A 19,969-nucleotide genomic window follows, 5' to 3' on the forward strand; every position below is an offset into this window, starting at 1 on the left:
ATGCAACTAAACAAACATGTATACCATATCAGAATATTTTGATACTTACATAGTGAAGGAATTTATTGATTTTCAAATGTATTGGAAACTATTTTTTTTATACATAAATAGAGAGATATGACGCATGGTAATAATATATAATATAGTACTGAACTTAAAGAATATTCTGGAAGTACATAATTAATTAAACATGCAAAATAACGTTTATTTAGATATTAGATGTAATAAAAAATTATTAATTACATTATGAACATATCGAATTACTAATTAGTAAATAGTGTCATATTTTCCTTCATTTTTTAAAAAGAAATTCTCACCCTATTATAAAAATTTAAATAAGTGCAAGCATTTTCTGTTCTAAAATATTATGTTAATATTTCTATGCATAGAAAAACATAAAATATGAAGTAAATTTAGAAATTTGATTCCACATTTTTGTTAAATTTTATTTGCAATTTCTTTGAAACCTACCTGTTATATATAACGCCTCGTCACAAAAATGTAAACACAAAATACATTAATTACATTTTAATATTTTACACTAGTATTACTAATTCAATACGTGTCAAGAAAATATTATGATTTGACTACCCATAACATTTATATTTACTCTAATAGTAAAATAAAAAATATATTTTCAACTCAATTGGTTCATTATGTCCAATTTGAACGTCCTAGCTGACAAAACTGATTACGTACTGATGATTTTATGAGTTATATAGTTAATATATTTTGGTGAATAATTTATTAATTGAATATTAATTTTATCTATTTTAATTGATAAATGCCCAACGGTAATTTTAGTGACAAACAATACTAAATATTATAGATGTTAGAGATACTAATTATTTTTACTACGAATACAATACATTGATTATTAATATCAAATGATAAATCAATATATATTTATGTTAATATTATATTTTTGATTTTGTTTTCTATTTATGAACTTATATAATTTAAATAAGTGTATATGCCTTCAGTCTTATTATATTAAAAAGTATTTACAAATTTTCTTCATGAGACCTGTTGGTTGTTACATAAAGAGAAAAATAATTAAATAGTATAGAAACTATAAAAACTGATACTAGTCTACACTATACGAATACGTCAAATCGAATTATTTTCACCAATTTGTATCATTTTGTGCCAGTACTGTATGATTTAGAGGTTCTCGGGCAACTACCGTTAATCGATCTTCACGTATAGTGAAAAAATTACGATAACCGGCTCATTTAGATAATATCATAATATTATATCTTGCTCAGCATGCATAATATTATTCATACGGCGATACATATTATATATACGCGATAATACCGTAATAATAATGGTACGATGACCGGATGAATGCGAAAGTGGTTCGGCGACCCACACGATCTGGTTCGCCCTGAGGGTTGTATTATAGGTGCGCACATGCAGTTACAACAAGAGGAATTCGTGAGAAAGTGAAAACATTGCCGCCGATACATATTTAAATACCTGTATCGTATGATTAATTAACAAAAATCGAAAATTTAATGTTTACAGTAAAATATGACGTTCATATACGTGCCGCTAAGGCCATTTAATATTCCTAAGATTATGCTGATAAATAAAGAGAAATATTATATTCTTACATAATTATATTTTCGTACGAAAGTCCGAGAGTGTTATACATTATTTTAAAACACATTATTACAATATGTTTTCAAAATGCACTGAAAGAAAATTTTATAAAACAAACCGATACAAAAATGGTTCTATATACAGTCGTTATTGTGATATGTTAAATCATAAATTATTACTTTATTGATACCAACGAGAAAATAATAGTTCATTGTCAACCTTTTATCAACTGTTTAAAATACATACATGTAGGTTTAGGTATGATATAATATTTAACGGGATCCATCTTAATTCATAAACAAATAGTTATAACGTCTGTCGTAATAATTATGTTCCTTATTCGTCACTGTGAAATAATACACATTACACATTATTTAATTCGTAATCTTAAATCGTTTCCTTTTCAAATTGTTAGTCTGCCGTATTTAACTTTCGAAAATTAACTAAAATTGGTAACACGTGATGGTAAGTTATTTTATGAGTAATGACCATGTGAGCGAACTCATTATAACGTGCTTTCAAAACCTTTTAACCAAAATATATTACGTATACACAATATATAATATTAAATAGATTTATATGTAGGTATGTATATTATATGCGTGTATTATATTGATCGAACCATCATCATGTAAATTTACATCAATAAGAATGTGCATTATCATGGTACGTTGTGCATTAAACTCGTTTCATTATTCTATTTTAAAATATCATCGGTAAAATGTAAATATATTATAGGTAGGCAATAGGTATATAGTCGGTACAACCCATAATATATAATCATATATGTGCCTATACTTATAATAGTATGTTACACGCTTTTATGCCGATTGCTAAGCATCTGATGGGCCATTAAAAAACGTTGTCCATGGTTGAAATTGAACTAAGAGAAAATGTCCTGCTAGAAAACACGACTCGTTTATAGTAGCCGCACCTTTATCGCGGTGGACTTCTATAGTTCTATATTGACATTTGAAAATGCGTAGAGGCGCAGTGCGTATAATACGGAGTTACATAGTCCTTTCGCTGTGTTTGCAGGTATACAGGACCCGTCCTCAAATCAACGGGAGAGCAATAATACAATATGCCTGTAGATAACAGATATAGTAGGAAGCGATATGCCGATGTATAATATACAGACAATATAGCAATCACATTAAATATTAATAACTAATAAGGCCACGGGACACTATGCGTGCGAAAAAACTACGTTAATTTTATGGAAATTGGAATTTGTTTTTTTTTAACTTTCTTAGTGATGTTTTTTCCATCATTTTTTTTCATCAGTAAAAATAATTTTCTATTTCTAGCAACGATAAAGCCTACTTTTATTATGATTAAAATGTATATGTTCAAAGACGATTAGAAATCTTTATCTTTAATTCCAATCAGTCTAAAATACACATTATTTAATATACGTTGAAGTTTTACAAATTAGTCATAGCCGGAAATTGATTTTACATACGCGACATCGTTGACCTCGTCATCGACTTACTTGCCTATTTTATAATTCAAAGTAAAAAAAGGTTTAGTTGTCGATATCGTTCCCGCACTCAAATTTCGTTTGACGTCAAAAATATTTTTAAAAATAAGTATTCGATAAGAAATCATATTTTCATCTCTAGATTTAATACGCATTAAGAAAATTGTTGGTTCACGTCAGCTGTATAATGCACAATTGATTAATCAAATAAACATTTATACGAACATATGATATTAATTCTTAACTAACCTTTATAAATTCATCATTTTAAAACGATTATTACATTTGAGTGTTGTTAATTATCGATGAGGCCATGCGGAAGTTTGTTTAACAAGATTTATGAGTAAAGCCTCATATTATATAACTCAAGGGTATATTTTATTCGCATCATGGATGTTATTGTTGACGCTATTTATAAAATGATCAACAAACTAAAGTATGTCTAATTGATTTCAAATTTAACAGTTAAAATACATCATGTCTTGAAATGTTTTGACATGCGATTCTGCAACAGATCATGTTATAGTACATATATTAAGTAATATTGTTTACATTGCGGTTTAGGTAGAACAAATAGTAAATGCACCTGTGTGATTTTCTCAATAAATTATTAGTTGTTACTTATAAAGCTATAAGTTATAAGTTATAGCTATTACTTTATTACTTTTAACATTTACGTCGTATAGTTTTTCTTTATCGTTTTCAGCTATTCCAGGAATAAATTACAAAAAAAGTTAAATACATTTTTTATGTTATTATCAGCCTTATATATACCATATTATTTTTATTTTTATGATAGGTATAATACGGCTGAAATAGTTTTCCCTAACAACATAAAAATATACTTAGCGTTTTTTGTGATTTATTCTTGGAATTTTTGTAAACTATTAAGACAAACTTTACGATGCCACATCTTATTCACATACATTTGGAATTTGTGAGAAATAAAATAATCATTATACTTTTAACCGGGTGAGGGGTTTATAGGAATGGCCAGTGCAATTCCGTTGTCAGAGACATATATCAAAATTGCACCCTGCAGTGTACCACATAAAGGGGCACCTGCTTTTAACTCTTCAAACTGTATTTGTATATTTTATAAAGATTTATCTATAGGTACGTATAGATATACAGAGTGATCGAATTATTCACCAAGAATTTACACATAATATTAAAACTTTTTTGTAATGTCCGTTAAAAGATGCAATATAATTTACACACACCGAAACATAAGATTTATTATGTGAAATTATCGAAGTACGTACCTATGTATAAAGGTGTCACTAAATTAATTATCTACCATGTGTTGCTATACTTATACTCGTACAAATACGAAATATTAGTTTTTTGAAAAACGTCGAACATAATAAGTATGTCATAATATTTTTTACCAATTTGATAAAATTAATATACTGCATAAGAATGTACATGCAAAACATAAAGAAATGTACAGACCAATCAAAACTATTTATTTTCGCGTCGTACAATAAAAGAAAAACTGAAAAAAATATCGAGTGACAACTCTTATGGCTGTGTACAGGTAGTAGGTCATGGTTTTCACGTGCACAGACATTATAATAATTTTACCAAAAAAAAAAAAAAAAAATGAAAACCGCGATACGGTACAAATGTGTGTGAACCTGTATTAGCTATATTGTGATTTGTGGTTATCAAAAAAATGTGCTTTCTATCGGGGTTTTGTTCGCATATGCGTAGATTAATGGGTACTTACGTATGTACCGCGCAACGTTTATAATAAAAAAAAGTAAAATAAAATTGCAAATAACAATAATAATAGTATAAGTACTACATGCTCATAGAACTCGTAAACTGCAGCGTATATGATGGCATGCATCTATTGTACTAGCACAGAGTTTTCGAGATCGACCACAACGGGGGCGAATATGCAACTATATAATATTATTATAACACTGTCCGCGACGGTCACTGTCACACGCCATCGGCCGTGCAGCTATAATGCTATACATATCGCTATATTAAAATATTATACATGGAAGAGGTATCTTATACATTATACTTATATTTTGCGCGCGTAATTAGGTCGGACAATCGAAACCGACGTCGGTCGGTCGTGTATATATTGTACACTCTGTCGTGTGTTCAACGTTATAAATTATTGTCATTGTTATTGTCGTCGTGGTTGTTGTTTGTTGTTATTATTAACATTATTATGCTATCTGCACGCCCATCACAGTTTATAGTAAGGCTACCCCCTCTCCCTGACACGCGTTGGAATGTGTCGTCAATTCAATTCTGAAATGTATATACCTACCTAGTATATAATATATATACTATACTGGTGGATGACTGACCTGATATATTATAATGTGTCGTGAAAATATGATGGTCGAATTATTCTGATGAACTTAAAAACAATCGATTTCGTTTCAAAACGAGATAATAAATTAAGATAATGAGTTTATAGAAAAATATTTTAATACTATATGATTTGTAGCTTATGTTCGCGGAATGTCAGAAAAACAAAACGTTTTAGAAATCACTAAAATGAAAATGTACCAATAACTTTTTTGCAGACGTTAATATATTATTCTGTTGACGGTGCGGCTACAGTTCATGAATAAACTCATCCTGTTTTCATGCTTTACGTGGGTAATATTATGACTATATAATAATATGTACAGATTTTTGAATTCCAAAATATAATGGTTGAAAGAGTAACCATAAAATTATTATAATGAATTCATTAAAATAATATAAATTTCATAATAGGAATTAAAATGTACTTATTGCGGCTAAACTATAAACTGCACACGGCAGATTAGTTATATTATACTGAAACACATGGCAACTGTAAAATAATATGATATATTAATTACAAGAAGTAACATTGGGAAATTATACTCATGAAATTTGATAATTTTGTTTTATTTATAATTCTGAGCAAACGAAACAATTGTCTTCTCGTATTTTATTGACACAAGTTTTTTTCGCAATTTACGGAGAGTTGAACGTCCGCGCGCTGTAGCGATGTCGCGTATATACAGTTACCACGGCATCATCAGGCGTATTATCTTGATCATCTTAAGCGTGCTTAACAGTAAACAATGTTTATAATTTAAACTCCATATTTATATTATATTATACCTACATAAAGATACAATGTTAACTCATTTTCATAAATTATTTAACATATAAAAAATAAATACTAGCTTCGAAGAAAATTAACAAAAACTAAACGACATGAATTCGTGTGCGACTATCGAAGTCTCCGCAAACTCAAAATTCAATATTGCTTTGAAAACGACTTTATTGCCAATAGTCTACTAATTAATACAATGGGTTAGGTACATCTAAAGGTACTGATTATTTTAAACGAATATAACTTGCATGCAATAATTCAAATGATTTCTTTTAAATTACGCAAGTAATATGTTTGTACACGCTTTTTGTATATCATTGTTTTTGTGAATTTTCGATGAGTAACGTCATGCGTTCTTCTCCCGAGCTCATCAGCGTTTTAATGAACATTCTCCGACAAGAATATTAAGTGTTTTTCGTTATTATTAATTGTAAACATTTACTTTCACTCTCATCATCTATAACAACAATGAATGTATTATAATAGTTCGGAAGTGTTTTAATATCCGCTCGTTCCGATGAGCCGGTCTAGCGCGCGTCTTCGAAATGAAACAAACGAAAAAAATTTGAATTTCACACGATAAATATAATATATTATATTTTCAGCTGTTATAGGTAGAGGATAATATTTTGGTATTTATAGTTTCCGGTTTCCATTATTTCAGCGTCGTGATATAGGTACTATCTTTACACTTTTTAATGCTATAGATATCAGAATAATATCATGGTTTGAGTATTATTATAAATAATGTTATTATGTTATAATTTTAAGGAGGACTTTTTGGTCATTATCAGTATATCAATTTAAAAGAAAAACAAAATATCTTATTATAATAGAGATTGAATTTTTTTTCTAGACTCTGTTTTCGGCGTACCTATAATCATTACATTATATTATTATGTATAAACCAACTGACAGTATATTATAATAATATTTGTCTGCCGAAAATCGAATTTTTACTCGTCGTGTTTACGTTTTCCTAGTTTTTTTGTCGACATTCTGCTGATGGGCATAGAATATACCTAACACGAAAAAAAAACTTGAAACCGTTATGTTTAACCATCATCATATTCGCCCTTGTTTGTGTTTGGGGTGGACTTTAATGGAACGATAAAAAAAATATATAAAGACACCGAAGACGTACGTCGTGTCGTTACTTGCAATGGGACATGGCGTTATCGGCGGTAACACCTGCTCGCACACGCGATAAGGTTCACTGGCGGCGACGGACAACTCGAGCGGAATGATTCGGTATGCTCCCCTTCCCCCCTCACCAGAACAATTTGCCAGAGACCAGTGGCGTCGGTGCGGTACCCGGCTGCTCATTTTCGACTCTTCCGCGGGCTAAACTGCGTCACACATTTCATCGTCAAGTTCACGGCTATAATGTGATATACGTGTAGTAAATTATATTTCCACAATGCATTACAAACACACTGTATAGCTTATATCTATTTAGTATGACTAATTCATTAATTAATTCACGAATTAAAATCGTTTTTAACAATTAGTAATTTGATTTTATAAAATACAAATTATAAATATGGAATTATTGCATGTGTGCTCGAATGTAAGAGGTCGAAATTTAGGGTTTCTAAATAAAATAAGGTATATACTACAATATATTTTATTATTTAAATTCACTGTGTCTCTGTGTTTAAACACGGTACAATCAATGGCTGTTTGTTTTATAAGAGTTATTGATAAATACATGATAAATATATCATGACTTATGAGTTATCTTAATAAATAACATTTTGATAAGTTTTATTTTTCATTTTTTTTTTTTTTTTTTTTTTTTTTTTTTTTTTTTTTTACCTTATTAATAGTTCGTTCTTTGTATTTCATTAGGTATAGTTTTATTTAAATGTTTTCAGCTCATGGTTACATAGAATTATTTATAATAAGATGATATTAACTTAAAACGTTATTAATTTCTATATTAAGTGAAGGATTTTTAAATTTGATAACTTTTTCTAATCTCTATTAAATTTTATAAAATATTTTCATTTTAAAAGGTTTTCACCTTTTTTAACTTTCGAATGTAATATAACTATTTTGATGAACTTGGCAGCTGATGTAGCTCTGAAACCTTACATGAAGCATACGTGTGGTTGCTGATAAAGATATTAATCCATGCCGTTAGTAAATAGAAGAAATACGTATTGTGTAATGGGTCATTATTATTTATATTATCGTGTGATGTCGATGTTTGCAGGATAAAATTTCACGCTACGGACCGCACCGGTTATGGTTAGATGTATTTTAAATTTTAATTATATAGAACCTTTTAATTAAACGTTACGGATTTTCGTTTTCAATGTAACATAATACTATCGTTTGGCAAAGAGAAATCTTACATAATATAAAATTTAAATTTTATATCTAATCTATACTTTTAATAGTCAATTTCGTTTCACCTTCCTAGTAGGTATATAATAATAATAATAATAACAATAATTAATAATAATCTAAACTGCACTAATACTTACAATTTCAAAATAATAAATCTCTCTTAGAATATAATTTCAATTTTCTAGATTTCGTTTCAAGACACCGCAGCAATACGATCTACTAGGTTTACAATCTACAAAGTGGTGTAATCACATGAGATATACTTACACGAATGTAACACATAATAGTTATATGTATAGTATAGTATATGCACCTATTATAGTTTTTCATTTATTCCTTTCACTTTTTATTATGGTCGATTCTAACTTGTAAGCATATAAGTTTACCGTCTGTTCTTGAGTTTGTTTAAATTTGTATAGTAATAATATATGTTATGTTTGTCAACTAATATCATCTTTAATAAGAATTTATAGTATACATATGGATTACAAACGCAATAAATGTATCATAAATTAATAGTATATGAAAATAGTAACGCGTATGTTCAGCATAAATAAGTACTATGCCTTGTAGAGAAACATATTTTGTCTTCACTAAAAAATATTTAATGAAACCGTCATTATTTTTGATTACATTACCTGATATAATATATAGACCTACTGTTAAATGTAATTTCTAACATTTTGAGAGTTCCTGATGCTCTTTAATCGTAAAATGTAATAATATAGTTTCTCTAGTTCAAACTAAAGTAGTATGTTAGAATAATAAATAATTGTAAATTTACTAACTACCATTTAAACTTATATCATTTGAAAAAATTGAAAAGTTTTACAATGAAATAAAGTTGTTAGTTCAAATTATTAACAATTCTTTTTCAACTCCTAAAAGAGACGAACCTGATCTTGTAATTAAAAACATAAGCCCTTCATATATAATTATTACAATATTTTGTATAAACCTTAAAAATTTAATATATTTCAGAAACGCCAAGAACCTTATCAGTTGAGGCATATATTTAAGTAAAAAAAAAATATCTTTTATTTTATTCTGATTATTTTTATAATCAGTAACGATTTTAACCAATTAAGTTGACATATCTGAAACTACGTATGCGCAGTACATGCACGTATAGATACCCACCTGTTTAAAGACACGATTTTCGTTTTTAATCGTACAATGAATTAATATTACATTGATGAATAAATTTAAATAATAAATTTTCATACTCAACACATTGGTATTCGACGACGATTTCAGAAATCATTCATCCTTGCTGAGGCATCACTGTTGTCAAACGCCCACGACACTACAAAAGGTTGTCGTTGTTTTTAATTCATCTTGAATATGCAAAAACAAACTCAAACGTGCTCTAAAGATTACAATATTTTCGCCTTATACAAAAGAAGGAAATTATGTTCGCTCATAATGTTCGTGACTTGAATGCCTACGTGCTCCACGAGATTTGCCAACCACGATTTATAAACCATCAATCGAAATCGTCGTATATCATATATTATATATTACACACACATCCTATTATATATATATGGCTATATATTTTGTATGAAGAAATTCTAAAAAAACGTCCATGTATCAATTTTAAAAATTCAGTGTAGGTACAACTAGTTTTTTGGCGTCAAAATCTAACAAGTCCTGCAGTATACGAGCATACCGTAAGAATCGCATGAATGTGAATAAACAATACTTCTGATTTTTTATAATATTATAATATAATAAAAACATACAATGAAATATTAGAATAAAATGTATATAACAGATGTTATACAAGTTTTGAATCTCTTAATTATTGACTATTGTATGCTTATTTTAATATCTACATGGATAAATAACACATAACACTAGCTATTGTACATTTATAATCTCATTAATTATATCATGTTATTGTTTATCAGTCCCTATTAGTCTAATTACCTTTTTCAAACTTATTGAACACCCTGTGTCCCTGTATAATAATATTTACCTATAATCAAATGGCTATAATATGTGTGATAAATTACGGTATTAAGTTATTTTTACAGTTTAATAATATATTGTACAATACATGTGTGTGCACATTATTTGTTTGGAGTACCTACGTTTAATTGATAGTATAATACATACCTATAACGATAAAGAATTGTTGCGCTTGTCTCTCAGTCCCTATTAATAATTGTAGCCTTTAAAAGTCACTATATGAGGTCAAATTTATTTATTTTTTGTATTGCACTATTTGCACTTTTATTTGAACATCTATTGAATATGATGACAGAGTAGGTTAATGAAACATTGAATATCACTAATGATAGGGCCCAGGACACTGTAGCACGCAGTATAATAGTGCAAATATTATTGTCGTATATGTTTGTACAGTTTTTGTTGTCGTTAATAAAAAAAAAAAATGGCACGCCTTTAGGAATTACCGTGAAAATTACCGTCAGTCACTACAATTTACGATCGTTTTCTGAATACTAAATATTTATAACATAATATGTGTATATATGAATATGACCTAGCGCCGTTTCAAATCGTGTTTGTATGATTACTTATTAGTATATAGTATATACAATCATTACAATATGATATGCAAGAGAAAAAATATTATTCTCACCTCCACATTTTAGGTAAGTACAACCAGGAAACGACTGTCGAAAATAAAGTGTAAACTATAGCGCGTGTTTTGCAAAAAAGGCAATTTTAGTGGTTTTGCAATATTTTTTATACAATAATTCAATCTACTATAACTATTTTAATCGATAAGGTACTTGCAGAATATTATGTAACGAATTACATCGTAGTTTTTAATTATAACAACACAATATTTTTGTTATTAAAAGAATTAAATTGTCATATATTATTAACTCGTTACTTTAATTAACATAATATTATATTAAAACGCGGAGATGAAATTTACTTCGAAGTGTTTTCGATTAATACGTCGAATGTATGGACAATTTTTTTTTTTGCATCCGCTTATAGAATAATATTACAAAAGTTGTTACAAATAAGTAGCGCTTACGCACTGCGTGTTTACATTTTACGATAATATTATAAATTATTATAATATATTTACTGTTTAAACTTTAGATAAACTATACGGTCAACATTAGCATATTATTATACAGCTCTCGCGTCTTACGTTTGAGTTGAGGAGGCGGGCTGGAAAATAAACACAACAAATACGAACACTTATATGGGGTGATAAAGTGGCAGCGGCGGGGTAAATCACTAGAGCGGGCGGTGCTGTTGCAATGTCGTCGTCGAGGATCGCAACCCGTTTGCCTTGGAAGCATTCCGACTTATTTCGCTGGTCGTAATATGCGTCTGCGCGTGCGGGCACAACGTTACCTATACTCATACCGGTGATACCTATGTTATGCGAGCACATGATATTATGTATATAGTATATAGGATGTCTCACTAGTGTAATTTGGTTCACATTTTTTTTTTTTATCTTATAACGGATATTCGATCTCTCTCTTCTGTCCTTCAACGGCCTCCACATTCCCCTGATATGAAAATGTACCTATATAAAAGGGGAAACACGATGTTTTTTTTTTAAATTATTTTAAATACATTATTGATAAAAATTCCAACCTTATGTTATTATGGTTATAATTTGCATTCGGTAGTATGGCAATAACAACTAAGTTCCACGATGATAAGCATCATAATCTTATCGTTATTTTGAAAATTCAGTTGAGATAATCGATTTTTAATATTTATTAACTATCATTTTTCTTAAATAAAATACAACACCTATAACACCCCAATTACGCAATAGGGCTTTGTCTAAGTCGATAACTGTTTACGTTTATCGATGAATTGATCATGTTACATGTATAATAGAAAATAATATGAAGTATCTAAAATATTTCAAAAGTACAATTTACTTAAATGACCAATATGAGTATCAAATATAATATTATGATTATTACATTTTAAGGAGGGTTAATACCTACCACCTATGTGCTATACTGCTATTTATTATGCGAACGAACGTATCATATTATATGAAAGGAAAAATATGGCAAGACACCCTGTATATTAACATTTATTGTGTATGTAGAGGTAGAATTGCTGCAGCTGCGAACCCATTTATTGTTGTTGTCGCCATTAGAGTGTTTCGTTCAAGGTCACATGCCAGCCAGATATCCTAAAGACGACGACAACAACAAACCCGCAAGAGGGCTTATGGAAGCTAGCGAGGGACAAAAGCGCCTGTTGTTAGGAACGCCTCTCGACGAATTTACAATATAATATTATAATAGAATTTAATCTCATCCGTCGTTAGGTGTGTTGTTATTGTGTATTTCTGCGTGTGTATATTGTGTTTGCGTGCGAGTGCATTTGGGTCATCGTCGAGCCGACCGCTTTTTACCTCTCATCGTACTTTGTTATTAAATATTATATATTGTACAGCACGTCAACTCGAACACTGATGGCACATGATGTATAATAATATCCACTGTAATATATTGTTAAATAATATATATTTTGATTTTTTTGGTAGTCTGGATTATATTACTACACCTGAAGAATGCCACTTGTAGTATGTGCGTATTGTTAAAACTCGAATCTACGAATTGTGAGAAATATGTAATGAAGCTGTACGAATCTATTGCATTTCATTATATATTTTGACTTCGTTTTTTGTGCAGGATTAATGTGTATAGATGCGCACGTTGTTCCGACGTGTTTTCAACCGAATTGAAAATCTAGCTAGACTACAAAAATAAAATGTACGTGTTGTACAATATGATTTATTATTTAACGTCGACTTAATATTATACATGGTTTTGAATAATATAATAATAATAGAATTATGCAAACAACTTTATTCCAATATGTTGTTATTTATACGTGTTTCATTCTAACATATTAAACTGTACCTATATTTATTGTGAAAGTTTAAAAAAAAAATAGTATATCATAAATTCATGACAATATATGAATGAAAAATTATTTTATATGAGAACTACTATAATATATCGTGATTTTTGTACCTCACTGTGACATTATCTTAAGCCATTTTATAACGCGACTGTCACGTTGAAGAGTGAATTAATTTAATAACCATCTTTCCATTTTTTTATTATTATTATTATTATTATTATTATTATTAATTATTTTCACATGCCATTGTAAATTTTAATTTTTTCAAAAAACGTTATAACCAATGCGATCATATGTCTTTGTCACGCTCTAGTTAGATCGGAAATCTAAAGAAGCCTTTGCCGCCAATTTCTAGATCGTATATTTACGACTCGTGTACATGTATAGATTATAAAGATACACATTCATACTACTGATATCTATATAGGACCCCGGGTCGGAATGATTAATCGTCTCGAGATCGCATAATGACCCACACACACAAACACACATGGCTATTGATGTATTACGAGGCAAACGCCATCGTAGCGAACCTTGTTCTGCAAGATTTTATACGCAGTTGCAAAACTAACCAGGATACCGTGGGAACCATTTGTTTTACACCGTATACGTTGGTATAAATGAAAAATAACACAACTTACGGTTCGTGTAACGCGTATACACTAGCGCCTTTACATTCTCAAATTTCTTATGGAAATAGACAGTGTCCACCTTAAACTTTCGTTTTTTAATCAAACTTTCCACCGTAACTGATTTATTCGATTTACACAGTTGTAATTCATAAACATCATTGACGGTCATTATTTTACATAATAGTAACTTATGTTTACTTATGATTTATATTTATTTTATTAGTCATAAATAATAATTACGTTATAATAGTATTAGATTACACACTATTGCCATATTATTATATTATACGCGTTAGAGGCGTAGATATCTGAGTATAACGACAAACTATTTTATGTTTTGGTTAATTTATTGCTAACCGAACAGAAAATATCTTCGAAACTATTTTTCCATTACCTACAGAACGTGTTAAAAATTATAAGTCAAATTACAGGTAAATAAGAATTTTTAAGTATTATGCATACGTTTATTAAAAGCATTATATTTAGGCAATGTTTTTAATGTTTTGATGAAACGAGTATAACAAGCTTATATCTATGTATATTGTGTAGCTATCTAAAATTATATATATTACTCACGTGAGATGACAATAATTATCGAGTATCGACCGCCAATGTTTAATTTCTAATTTCAAACCAGTTTTTCGAGAGTAAACATCGTTGTAGATTTGAGACTAGTTATCATTTTCGGTTAGCTTTGGCCTATTAAAGTCATAGTTGTTGCATTAGTCGCGTTAAAGATTTCGTTTTGGCATTTTTTTTTCTCAGATAATAATATGATATCTTCAAACAATTGAAATGTATTTCATCGTATATACGAGTCGTCGTCGTCTCCGTCGTTGGCTCGTTGTTGGCAGTTTATAACATAACTCATAACAATTAAAATTTCTCAACGTTCATTCCCGGGCGGGTCGTGGACTCGTGGTACACGATACCATCGTGGTCCAGGAAAACAATAGACCGACCCAGTATTATTTCGGTATTGAAATATTACATGCCTTATTGTTTCGGGTGTTGTGAAATTGACGCCGTTGTTTAATTGACCGTCGTGAACTGTACGCGAACAATGGGGGGCCCCTCTCAGTCCTCAGACATCATATTATTATACAGGTACATATACAATTATCGCGGGTGTTGTTTTATGTAAAATTCTAAAAATCGTAAATACTTGAAAGTCGTAATTTCGCATAGGTACTTTGAAAACCATATTGTACACAACACATTAGTATAATAGAGGTACATTAAATATTCGAATATATACAGTGTACAGTGGTACCTATAAGAACACGCTTTTGGTACACGCGCCATTATGCTGTACGGCCTGTACGACCTTCCAAGGACAGACGTTGATGAGAATTTAATTTTTGCTCACAATTGTTTTCGCGTAAACATAATATATTCGTAAAGCTAAACGTATTATCTATTGACATTATTTTCGAATGATTTTTTTATGTAGTCACTCCTATGTTTACGACCGCTTATCCATTATTGCACACGACGTATTAAAACTGTTCAATATAAAAAACTAGAAACTTAATTTAAATATATACGGTCGAAGAAAGCGTCTTATAAGCATAAAAGAAAAGTCTGATTGTATATTGTTATTTATGATAGTTATAATAACAATAATTGTTTGAATCGGCTGCAAAAGTTTAAGGTTATTATACAAATTGAGTGTAAGTGAAAAAATATTAAAATATGATTTTTAAATGCACAAACATTATTATTTTAGGTTTTGTTTCTATGTGGTAATGAGTATAATGACTAATGTGAAGCTAACTAAGGTTTAAAAAACTAAATGACTTTCTCCAACTAAAATTAATAATCACTATTTATTTTATAAATTATGTATTAAGTATATTGTTAACACGACCAATGAAATAGAATAGAATTATTGTTTCTTGATAAATTAAAAAAAAAATGAAATACCTAATAAAAATGTGTATATAGATAGCCAGACAGGCGTTAAATTAATATTATTGATTTACACTATTATTCTTTAAATGTAGGTACATAATTGTTTCAATACATTTTTTCTAAAGACACTTTTATTGCGACGTTAAAAAACACAATCAAATCATCAAATTATTAAATTCAAAAGAATATAATAGATAAATGTGAATGTAATCTAATATATTTTGTATTTTTTCTACATCCCGCTCCTTAGTAAAAAAAAAAAAAAAAACAATACATTTGCGTTATATTTAAGTTTATTTGACAGATGTCAAGTAAGTGCCATATTTTAAATGAAACTAAATAGTTTTATTTTAAAAACTACTTGTTGTTTGCCCATCAAATATCATCTCCCAACTGTTTTAAACCGCATCAATACGTAAGAAATATATATTACACTACTGTTGCTGCAGTCATTTGGGTTTAAATTGCTTCGTCTCCGAACCATTGACCTTGTTAATTTACTCTTCCGGTGCATAAAGACAGCAATGGAAAAACGATAATCATTACAAGGAGTTTTTTTTCCTGTCGACTGGAGGAGAACTGTGATGTCCGACGATCCGTATCGGCCTACGGGCTACTAGCGATGAGAAAAAAATGCTCACAACGATATACTTACTGTTGGTTTTTTATCGGTCAATAACGATGTTGTATAACAACTTCAGTGAATTGTGAGTTGTTTACAATAAATGTTCGATAAATCATGAGAATTGTATACAAATTCGAATAGTATTGAAAAAACGAAGAAAATTAACCCAAAGGGCGTATACAATGTGAAATATCGACGAGAAACCGTTGCTGACTATTCAAGAACTAGACCAGAATATCAAACGGTTCGCGTGTTCGTCGATGTTTGTAATTCGACGGTTTTTCGTTTGTGAAATGATTAGGAGGTACCTATGTCTATATAACTAAATCTACCGCTATAAAGTACTATTATTGTATAGTTAGTACTAGTATATATTATGTCGAATTTGTTGTATATAATTTTATTCGAGATACATACTTAAAAATATCGAGTGAAAGTGAATGGTTTATTATAAAAAAAATCGTTAAACAACATTTGGCAATGATTTTAATTTAGTTGAACGTGTGCATGTGCATATAATTGTATACCTATACATAGTAAAAACGTCATTGGAAAGATTCACATTTTCTCATTGTCAATATTACTTCATATCCATCAAGTACAGAGTCAAGTATTACATTTATATGTTGTATTTTTTTATATACATATAAGTGCATTAACGGTTTGGATTGCATTAGTACCGAGTGTGGTTTTAGATGTATGATAATAACAATAATTGAAATCCGCGTGAGAAATAAGCAATTCCAAGAAATTTGTTAGAGTGCATGTTGTAAGAGAAAGAACGAGAGAGAGGTATCATCTATAGATGCAAGAAGTAAAAAAAATGAAATCCTTCTATTTGAAAATTGATTTTAATCGTATAATAGAAATCGGAAATTAATTTACTCTTTTGTAATGAATATTGAAGTCTCGTCGGGTGTATTAATAAAAATAATCATTTAGATAATAATTTAATTATGATTACTGATTACTGATCAGCGATTACTGATTACTATAACCGGCTGTTAAATACATAATATATTAAATTGGTTTGATCCTATGTGGCAAACAATAAAACAAAAGGTTTGAAAGTATTAAATGACAAAAAAATAATTATTTATTTCCTCTTTCTGTGCACAGTATAGTGATTTTTGTAGATGAATTGTGATGTCTTTATACACTTACTATATAAGTTATAACATAGTATATCATTTATTTTGTTTGAAAACGCTTCTTATGGTACTAATATATTGCGATTTTTTCAAAACATAAAAATAATTATAACATATAATATAGTATAATAATCTTGTACCTGTAACGTTGTGTTTTATTTTATTAATAAAAACATTTTCCACAAAAGTTTAAATGTAGGCTAAACGACTCAAGCGGGGTCGTTTACCTTCAGTAGGATTTTTTATGTAGGTATAATATATATACATTATACTGTGTCATCCGTATTTAAGATTAGCTCGTGTCACTCGATAAGGAATCGAGAGAAAGTGGATAAAAAATGTTCAATTTAACAGAACTCATTGTTTTTACTTCTTTAATCACTTAATCGTTTTTTATTCGAAACGAATTTTTGATATTCACACATATACCTTCAATCTATGATATTTTTATTATTTATGTTACAATATTTAACTAATCGATATTTACTTTTTTTTTACAGAACAATTCCTAAGATACGAATTAAATAAAATACAAACGCATCATCACATAGGGTAAGTAACTAAATAAGGATAAAAACCATATAGACATCGTCGTATTATAGATACACGTCCATTGATGTTTTATTGACCAAACGGTATATTGACCGTTCGATATTATTGATATATATAATATTGTATATTATTTTATGCCTGAAGAAAGTATGAATTCTGTATAGAAAATTTTCAAAAAACTTTCGTATTCACTAATAGGTACCCTTGTAGTACATTTATCATGTTTACTCCTTGTGCAGTCTTCATACACTGCAAATAAAATAATATATTAAATTTATAAAATAATTACGTAACAATGCGACGTATAATATGACGTATTGGTCATAAAGTATATAATATATTTTAGAATAATAGAATTTATTCATTGAAATATATAATTAAATAAAAATATAAGCTATATACTGGGTCGTGTAGTTGGTACAAAGTACCCAGTAAGTCTAATTAATGTTTTAATATATATTTTTTAACACAATCTGCCACTTTTTCTTAGCCCCCCCGCAGGTCTTCACGAAAACTGATTTATGCCGGTTGATAAGAAAATAATATATATGATCGAAAACAAAATAAAAAGTATCTTGTTTTTAATGATCGTGATAATATGATAATGATATTGGCTAATTCCAATGAAGTAATAGTTATAAAATTAAACGTTTTCCATTACCAAAATATTACGACAATATGCATATAGCTAGGTGACTTAGTTGTCGAAATAATTGTTTAGATAAAAAAAAAATTGTTGTTAATAATTTCAACTAAATATTACTTTTATTATAATTAAAGGTATTGTGAATTTTTAAAATTAATTTATAAAGAATTATTTATTTTTATTTTATTTTATAGAATCATTTTTTTTCTTTTTTAATAATTAAAGTAAATTAAAACTATAATTAATATTTTAAAGACTAAACATGGATATTTCATTAAAACATCTGATATCGTGTTTTTCAATACATGATCGTTTTAATAAAAAAAATATATTATGACTTTTTTTTGTAAAATTGAATATTTAGATTTAATACGAAAAGTTTGTAAAAGAACATTTACAATAAATAAAATTTTTAAACGTTGCATTTATATTCTTTATAGTATACCAGCTACAGCATATTTCTAAAGTAAATAATCATTTCATTGCTTATTGCATTTATACTGAATTATTATAAATTTTTAAGATTTATGAAAAAAATTCATGAAACTGTTGTTGATAAAATTATTGTAGAGCAAGGTTTGTGGTAATATTCTATTGACTAGCCTCGGATATACTTGAACCCCAGGCTCATGAAATCACAATATAGCACGTCATAATGTTAATTGTAATAACATTAGGTCACGATTTTCTCTATAATTTTTTATAAATTGTTTTTGGTTTTTGCAATTCAAGATCTACCGATTATGACCTGGCGGCAATACTCGTTGAGGGTAAAAGGTGAAAATCAAACGTTTAAAAAAAACTGCGTTCATCGTCCTTGACAGCTTCTATTTATCAATACATACTCATATTATAAATTACCATTGAAAAATCACTACTCCTACACTAAATACTATAATATAAACATTATAAACATAACATTTATTCTTGTAAATATTATTAGATACATTATATTATAAACACATACCTTTCGTATATTTTTTATATTA

At 28.7% G+C, this 19,969-nt stretch overlaps 1 protein-coding gene across 2 annotated transcripts in view; it reads left to right on the plus strand.

Moving 5' to 3' along the window:
• Nucleotides 1-19,969, plus strand: part of LOC114125619 (uncharacterized) — a 57,243-nt gene that overhangs the window by 17,884 nt on the left and 19,390 nt on the right. For both annotated transcript variants that reach the window (XR_003592533.2, XM_027989348.2), the window contains exon 2: nt 18,283-18,334. The gene's annotated coding sequence lies outside the window, so the exon portion shown is untranslated. The remainder of the gene's footprint in view (nt 1-18,282; nt 18,335-19,969) is intronic.

The sequence above is a fragment of the Aphis gossypii genome, chromosome 1 (genome assembly GCF_020184175.1).
Source record: "Aphis gossypii isolate Hap1 chromosome 1, ASM2018417v2, whole genome shotgun sequence".
In the NCBI taxonomy this organism is placed as follows: domain Eukaryota; kingdom Metazoa; phylum Arthropoda; class Insecta; order Hemiptera; family Aphididae; genus Aphis; species Aphis gossypii.